Below are 8934 nucleotides of genomic sequence, written 5' to 3'. Positions count from 1 at the left end.
CCGGACCCTGTAACCAAATGGCGTTGGGAAATTGGGACGGGTGTCAAAAACAGAAGATCAGGAATCCTGGGAGATGATGGCACAAGATATTGAGTCTGGAATGCGGTGAAGATGATACCAACACCTCAGCATTAGCAACTGGCATCGCAAATCCAAGGGGAGTACACCAGCATCCACCAACAGACTTGAAGTCGGGATGATCTGAATGCCCCGGTTGCCAGACGTACACCAGCATGATGCACGGAATTTAATAACTGGAGACGGGCATCTGTTGCAGAGGAGTAGACCTCATATCCATATTCAAGCTTAGGAAGAATTAGAGACCTATGCAAGAGAAGGAGGGCCTGATGGTCAGCACCCCAAGAGGTATGAGCTAAAACCCTCAAAAGAGTCAAAGCTTTAAGACAAGCCGCCTTAACAGAACGAAGATGAGGAACCCAGGTTAGTCATCCATCAAACAGAAGACCCACAAACCGCGTCTCATCCACACAGGATATTCTCCTACCATAGAGATACAAGTCAGGGTCTGGGTGAACCCTTCAAAGACGACAAAAATGCACAGCCACTGTCTTTGTTGAAGAAAAAAGAGAACCCGTGAGATTCTGCCCAGTCAGAAATTCTATTGAGAGCCAGCTGAAACTTCCGGTTTATCAGAGACATTCAAGATGCGGTGAAGTAAATGGAGAGGTCATCGACATATAGTGATCCTCATACACTGTCAGGAAGTACACTGATGACTCTGTTAATGGCGACAGCAAACTGAGTAACACTGAGGATACTCCCCTGTGGTACTCCATCTTCTAGTGCTTGGACATTAGAAAGCACTCCTTCCACTCGCACCCCTCAGGGGGGCACGGTAGCACAGTGGTAGCGCGCCGGACTCGTAATCGGGGGATTGCGAGTTCGAGCCTCGCCCGGGCTGCCGACCCGGGAGTGGTAGCTCGCTCCTGTAACCCTAGCGGGGCTATATAGTCCAATACAGGGCTTAGCTCGGGGGAACTCCATTCCCATTCCACTCGCACCCTTAAAATTCGGTTAGATAAAAACTGTTGAATAAAAATAGGCAAGCGCCTACGAAGACCAAACTCATGAAGACTAAGCTCAAAGTTAATAAGATTTTCCACATCGATTGGCTAGGCTCAGGTTGCAAAAATGCTCTTACTTCATCAAAATTCATCAGCACGATGATATATATTATCATGTAATTAGCTTCAAAGTAAAATCACTTGATATCCTGGTGAGATCGTCATTTAAATTCTGTTACAAACTGTGCAGGGAGATTTCTGTCTCTGAAGGTTCAGAGCAAATCAGATAACACCTGCACAAATAATCTTTTCATAACTTACAAAATCTCTGCAAAGCACATGACAGAATTATCCTTTATTACGAGGAAGTGAGCTATATTTACTGTCAGTTAGGTTTGGAAATGAGCAGCCCGGCTCAACCTGACTGTCACGCAAAGCAGAAGCTAATAACCTTACTCATATGTGAATTAGAATTGAAATTCTTTCTGAATCTGATACATTCATTCAGTAAAATTTGTTATTAACTATAAACTCACTTACCTTATTAGGTGTACGAATCCCTTGGAATGTCGAGTTTTCCAAGGGAGAGTTCGGCTGTAATCGGTGAATGCCATAGATACAAAATCAAGTTCGACAAGATTTTCTGTCATAGTTTTTTTTTTCATCAAGTCTAGCAGGTAGATACTGGAGAATCTGCCTATATTATTACTTTAACTATTTTGCTATGTCATGGTGAAATCACCAAGGGAAAACACCCCATATCTTTCTTTATGTCATCAGTAACCAAGTCTTTATCATTTCATTTTCGTTGACACCGCAGGTTGACAATGGAGTGTGTGTGTGTGTGTGTGTGTGTGTGTGTGTGTGTGTGTGTGTGTGTGTGTGTGTGTGTGTGTGTGTGTGTTTCTCCGTCTGTTTGGGTGTATGTGAGAGAATGTCTTTCGTCCCAGTAAATTTTAATTATTCGGCTATTATCATGAAGAATAAGATATCAATAAAGTGCGCTCTGTGAGCGCGTGACGAGCGGGCGAGCAATTGTATATACGCCTATCATCATAACTTTATCTTCGTCTAAACTTGCAAAATTTCTGATGAGGTAGTTGAACAATAAGAGAAGATTAATTGAGCTAAAATATTTAGTTTCTCCCGTTTTCTCTGTCTCTCTCTTACACACACACACACACACACACACACACACACACGGAAGCACTCGTGCATGCACAATCAACATATGAAAGTGAACAACTCATACCTCGCATGTGTCACTTTCACAGTGCTTTAAATCAATATCATAGTGGAGCATGTAAGTGGAAGCCCTCAGTACATTCCCTTGGAAAGCTGATATTCCAGGGGGTTTCTTTGGTCTCATGAGTAAATATATAGCTAAAAATTTTCATTGAATGTATCAACTACCTGCTGAAAGAATCTCTTCTCTATTTCACATAGTAAAGAAATTATCAGCCCCTGAAAACCATCGCAGTCGGGCCGTGTCGTGTCGGGCCACTTATTTCTCAATGTAAACATCACTTTGCTTCGCTTGCTCGCTCGCTCGTAATAAAAGAAAACTTGTGATAACATGGTGCTCGCTCACTAGTTACGCGCACAGAAAGTGCACTTTACTGGTATAATTAACACCTTCCGCCCCTCTCCCGGTGACGACTTGAGCTGCCTGGAACCACTGTCTGACTCTCTTCTTCTTCATTTCTGCAACATTCGCGGCCTTTCCTCTAACTTTCGCTCTGTTGAGCACCACCTCTCCTTCTCTAAACCTCACCTTCTTTTTCTAACTGAGACTCAGCTGTCTGAGGCAACTGACAGCAAACCCTTTTCTGTATCCTCCTACTTTCTCTATACTCATTTCAAAGCCAAAGGTGGATGTTGCGTATATGTACGCAACAACCTATCTTGTTCTCGTGTTCCTGAACTCGATTCTTCTGAATTCTCTACACTCTGGCTTCGGCTTTCCTGTCATTCTCTGACTAAATATATCTGCGCTGTTTACTTATCTCCTAATTCTACTGACTATCAAAAATTCTTTGACTATCTTACTTCTACGATGGAACACATTCTGTCCATTTCTCCTTTCTCTGAAATCTTCATTCTAGGAGATTTCAATGTTCACCACCACCTTTGGCTCTCCTATCCTTTCTCTGATCCACCTGGTGAACTAGCTTACACCTTTTCTATCCTTAATGACCTAGAGCAGCTTGTACAGCACCCTACCCATATCCCTGACCGCCTTGAGCCCCAACATACTTGACCTCTTCCTTACTACTAATCCTTCTGCTTACACTGTTAATCTTTTCTCTCCGTTGGGCTCCTCCGATCACAACCTTATCACTTTCACTTGTCCTATCGCTCTGGTATGGCCTGTGGACCCTCCAAAGAAACGACGTTTGTGGCATTTTGGAGCCGCGGATTGGGAGGCCCTCAGGCAGTACTTCTTTGATTTTCCATGGAATGATTATTGCTTCCATGGCCGGGAGCCATCTGGGTGTGCCTTGCCCATTACGGAGGTTATGCTCTTGGGCATGGAAGCATACATTCCTTTCTCATATCCTCTGACTAATGCAAGAAAGCCTTGGTTTAATCACACTTGTTCTAATGCTGTCCACAACAAGGAGAGGGCCTATAAAAGGTACCAGAGCCAACCCACCCCTGAATCACATCTTTTATATGTTTCTGCCCGGAATCGTGTTAAGTCTGTTCTTCGCTCTGCTAAAAATAATTTCATCCGTACTAAATGCTCCCAACTCTCCAACTCGAATTCTTCCCGCTCCTTCTGGCACCTTGCCAAAAACCTTTCTAACAACTTTACTTCATCATCCTTCCCTCCTCTATTCTACTCTGATGACTCTGTAGCTATTTCTTCTACTGATAAAGCAGATCTTTTCTCGCAGACTTTCTCCTCCAATTCCACCTTAGACAATACCGGTGCTGTTCCTCCATCACTTCCCCCCTCTGATTTCCTCATGGCGGACATTAAAATTTCTTCAGCTGATGTATTTTCTGCCATCACTGGCCTCAATACTAACAAGGCATATGGGCCTGATGGAGTCCCTCCTGTTGTTCTCAAGAACTGTGCTTCTGTGCTTACACCCTGCCTAGGCAAACTCTTTCGCCTTTGTCTATCAACTCATACCTTTCCTTCTTGCTGGAAGTTTGCTCTCATTCAGCCAGTCCCAAAGAAGGGTGACCATTCCAACCCTCTAACTATCGTCCAATTGTTTTAACATCCTGTATCTCAAAAGTTTTCGAGTCAATTCTTGATAGAAAAATTTTAAAGCACCTTTCCTATTGCAACCTTCTTTCTGATCGTCAGTATGGGTTCCGTCAGGGACGCTCCACTGGCGATCTTCTCACCTACCTTTCAGACTCGTGGTCATCATCCTTTCGGGACTTTGGCGAAAACTTTGCCATTGCACTTGACATCTCAAAGGCTTTTGATCGAGTCTGGCATAAATCTTTAATTTCCAAACTGCCCCCTTACGATTTCTATCCTTCTATCTGTGCCTTCATCTCTAGCTTCCTTTCTGGTCGTTCTATAGCCGTTCTTGTAGACAGCCATCGTTCTTCTCCTAGATCTATCAACAGTGGTGTTCCTCAGGGCTCTGTCCTATCACCAACTCTCTTCTTTTTATTCATCAATGACCTTCTAAGCTGTACATCTAACCCTATCCACTCATATGCTGATGACTCCACTCTTCACCTATCCATTCGGTTCCCACAATGTCCATCTCAGCTGTTACTTCAACAAACAAGGGACAAGGCTATGGCACACCTAATGTCTGACTTGGTTCGTATCTCTCATTGGGGTAAAAATAATCTGGGTGTTTTTAATGCTTCCAAGACTCAGTTTTTACACCTATCAACCTGACAAAATATTCCGCAGGTATACCCACTAATGTTTAATAATATTCAGCTTAATCCTGCATCATCCTTGAACATGCTTGGGGTTTCATTTACTCGGGACTTATCTTGGAAAGATCATATTACATCTCTTGTAAAATCTGCTTCCAAGAGATTAGGTGTGCTAAGCCGACTCCGTTCCCTCTTTACCCCTGCACAATTGTTGACTCTATACAGGGGTTTTATCCGCCCCTGTGTGGAGTACAACTCTCATGTGTGGGGTGGCTCCCCACATACAGCTCATCTCAATAGGGTGGAGTCAAAGGCTTTTCGTCTCATTAACTCTCCTCCTCTTACTGACTCCCTTCAACCTCTGTCTCTTCGTCGCACTGTTGCATCTTTATCTCTTTTCTATCGCTACTTCAATGGTCACTGCTCCTCTGAACTGTCTGTATGCATTCCTCCTCCTCTACGACGGGTGCGTTGCACCCGTCTAGCAGCAAACTCTCATCCCTTTTCTGTCCAACTCTCTAATGCAAGAGTTAACCGTTACTCCCAGTCTTTCATTTATGCAACAGGTCAACTCTGGAACTGTCTCCTTCTGTCTGTATTTCCTGCTGCCTATGATCTCCAGTCTTTCAAACTCAGTGTGTCCAGGCATCTCGAAATGATCGGTTCTTGAATTTGGCTCTCTCTTGTATTTTGTTTCTCTCTTGGAAGGAACAATAATTGCGGGCTCATGGCTTTGGTTCCTTCTTCTTCACATAAAAAAAAAAAAAAAGGTACACAGTAGGGCCTTCCAAACCTATTTGGAACAACTCACAAACTTACCCAAACAAAGATCATTCAGGCACTTCAGCTAACAATGTACTGAAAATGAATAGTTATGTTACTAGGCTGTCATGTATAATATAAATACAGATTCTTAACTCAACTCGACGTTTTGGAATGTTTCTTACACAATATCACTAAGTGAGGGACTTAGATGATGCTAGATATGAGAGTCGTCCTCTTCCATGTCTAGCCACTCTTGATTGTAGCCCAGTAGTCATACCTCTTTTTCCTCCACTGACTTATATGACAGCTGTACGATACTGATTTTCAATCAACTCTTAAAAGGGACAGTCCTAACATGTCATTCTAATAGGACTGGCTACAACATTCTATGGGGATATTCCTTAACACGTTGAGTTCAGCTCCGCCTCCTGTCTGTCCTTGTAATTCGACACTGCCTATTTCTTTTCATTGCCGATACACTGTACTCCAAACTGGGTCACAGTTGAGTTAATACAGGTAGGCTAAGACTGGTCGCATCTAAAAACATCATTAGGTCATTCAGCCAGAGACATCTCAGGGTTTCGGCTTCAAACGGTCAATCCCCAGATTAAGAGCTGGGTTGTGAACAATAACACTTTGTTATGAATAAAAAGGAATTTGTCACCCACGAAACATCTTTATAAATTGTACAAATAATAAACAGTACAGAATAAATGTTGTTCATGCAATATAGAATGCTGCAGAATTGTAATTCTAACTTAAATATTAACAGTCTCAATATCAGTACACGCACACACACACACACACATGACTTGGTCTGCTGCATTTCCCCTCTCTTGTTAATAGGGGATAAAACTGGAAGAGAGGGCATCTACTCACTGTACTCCAGATCTACGGTGCCAGTTGTGTGAAAACAAGTACGAAAATAATACACATATGCGGGATCACACTGACCCCAATGTGAGACCTCATTAATGTCTTCCAGAGTGAAGTATCTGACATCCTAAATAATGATTAGCGAATAACAGGATTTACCGGTATATTCTGAATAACAGATTATATATACTGTATAGCTAGATAGATAGATATAGATATAGATATATAAACAGAGAGAGAGAGAGAGAGAGAGAGAGAGAGAGAGAGAGTTTTTGACGCTCTTGCCGGGAATCAAACCCGTGACTTCTAGATGGAAGCCAGACACCATTATCACTTCATGGCGTGATAATAGCCAAACCTTCTAAATTCTATGAAAAACAAGGTAAATCCATTGTGGCAGGATATTTTTCAACCTGAACCTATATGATAACACGTTTCAGAGTCATCAGGATTTTTGTTAGGCCCCATGGAACTAGGCAATAACGTAGCAGTTTAAATCTAACATCCAGCATAAGCATCTTCGTAGATGTTGGAGAAACACACATTACACTTGCGTACATACTCGTATGTGGAAAGTTTTTGATGATCCACCCAGGAATCGAACCCAGAACGTCCAGGCAGAATCCATGTACAATTTTTACTACACCACAGGGTGATAAAACCCAGGCCACCTGAAATCTACGAAGAATCTGATTGATCAATTATGGGAGGATATTTTTCAACCCGAATCCATATGATGGCACGTTTGATAGTCGTCAGGATTTTTGCTTTGCCTCACGCAACTTGGCATGTGCAATAGCAGTTTTAATCCTTCCTTGCCAGTACAAGCCCCTTCCTCTGTGTTTGAGAAACACACATTACGCATGTGCAAATATGTGGAAAGTTTTTGACGCTCTAGCCGGGAATTTAATCCGGGACCTCTACTTTGAGGTAACTTCACCTCTAGGCAAAGCTGCTGGGTCACAGAGCCCTGTCACTGAAGTTAAGAAATGGGGTAGTGTGGGGAATGGATGAAGTGTAATGTGCACTAGCTCTGCCGTTCGAAGTACTTGTTAGGCACTGATTTGGGGTGACAGAATCAAAGTGCAGATTGACTGGATGCTGTAAGGGCTGAACAGGGTAACATTGTGATAAGTCAGAACAGAGACCGAATCCTGTCCCTTGGTGCATGATAGGTTACTTCTAGGGCAAACCAAAACAAAAAGTAGGCCTATTATTCCTGTCCCCTTATTGAACAATGTGAGATGATCACTGAATACTGAGACGAGTCAGACTAAGCGGTGCTAAGATAAGCAGCTACTTCCTACTAAGAATCCTGAGAAAAGCCTCGACTGAGCTGGTTTTGCTAGATTCAGTTGGAGGGCCCTTTTCTTATGATGTCAGCGTGCCCTACCAATAGCTAATTTATAGCACTCTCGGTATCCTTTGACCTTCTCGAGATCTGGGCTGTTCCTGGAAGCTTCCATATAACGTTTGGGAATTGCTGAAACAGTAGTTGGAAATGCTATGTGTTATGGAGTTACATATTGTTCGTTGTTCTGACTGTGTCCTGTGATGAATCATGGGAAGTGCTTAAATCCTGCATAGACTACCAGGTATTACAGAGACCCATGGAGAGTGAAATGGGGAGGGAAGGAGTAGCACCCTTGGTAACTGGGGTATAGATTATGAAAGAAAATGATCCTGTGGACACTGGCAATCCAAGCATTTTTTTATATATATATAACTCTTTCGATAAAAAGGTAACTAGCAATTTGGTGAAACAAAAGGAAGTGTGTGGAAAGAATAAGCATGCGAAATCAACAAGGAATATTTCATATAAGCTAATACTTCAATTCCTGCTCTACTTAAATATCATGATATGAACATAACACAGGGTTAGACATCTTATTCAGCAGCGTCAGTATGTGGGAACTCTCATAAGGTGAATAAGTACAGTATCAGAAGCTGGTATACAAAAGATCTTCCACTTTAGACTGATGCAGGACACCTTTGAAATCTACACCCATCCTTCCAATTTTGTAAGGCAGCAGTTCTCAATCTGGGGTTCGCAGGAGGGTTTCCGGAGGGTACTTAGATGGCTGACGAAGATGTATCACAATCTATTGAGAGAGAGAGAGAGAGAGAGAGAGAGAGAGAGAGCACGACGGTTACAGGTAGGTCCATCAAGTTAGTTCACATTCAAAGTGCAGTCGTGAGTGAGGATTTCGTTTATAAATTCGATTCACGCTTGAAATGAGCTTCCAATGCGGTAGGAGAAAATTCTACTGATCAGGGTGCCGCGTCATGGCGAAAAGTGAAAAAAAAAAAAAAAAAAATGAATTAGTGTAGTGTTTATTTATATTGTGCAACTGATGCACGTACTTGTCGGCCCACTGATTTCAAATGTTTTCGTTACCTAAATTAT

At 42.5% G+C, this 8934-nt stretch overlaps 1 non-coding gene across 1 annotated transcript; it reads left to right on the top strand.

Annotated features, from left to right (window-relative positions):
• Positions 1 to 850: 850 nt before the first annotated feature.
• On the top strand, positions 851 to 925 carry TRNAT-CGU (transfer RNA threonine (anticodon CGU)). Its single transcript has one exon. It is a non-coding gene; the product is annotated as a tRNA-Thr (tRNA).
• The last annotated feature ends 8009 nt before the right edge of the window (positions 926 to 8934 follow it).

Source organism: Coenobita brevimanus, chromosome 56 (assembly GCF_032717465.1).
Source record: "Coenobita brevimanus isolate Jiangsu-jjx chromosome 56, ASM3271746v2, whole genome shotgun sequence".
NCBI classification, from domain to species: domain Eukaryota; kingdom Metazoa; phylum Arthropoda; class Malacostraca; order Decapoda; family Coenobitidae; genus Coenobita; species Coenobita brevimanus.
The sequence above is the reverse complement of the archived record's forward strand: the minus strand, read 5'-3'. Positions and strand labels throughout refer to the sequence as shown.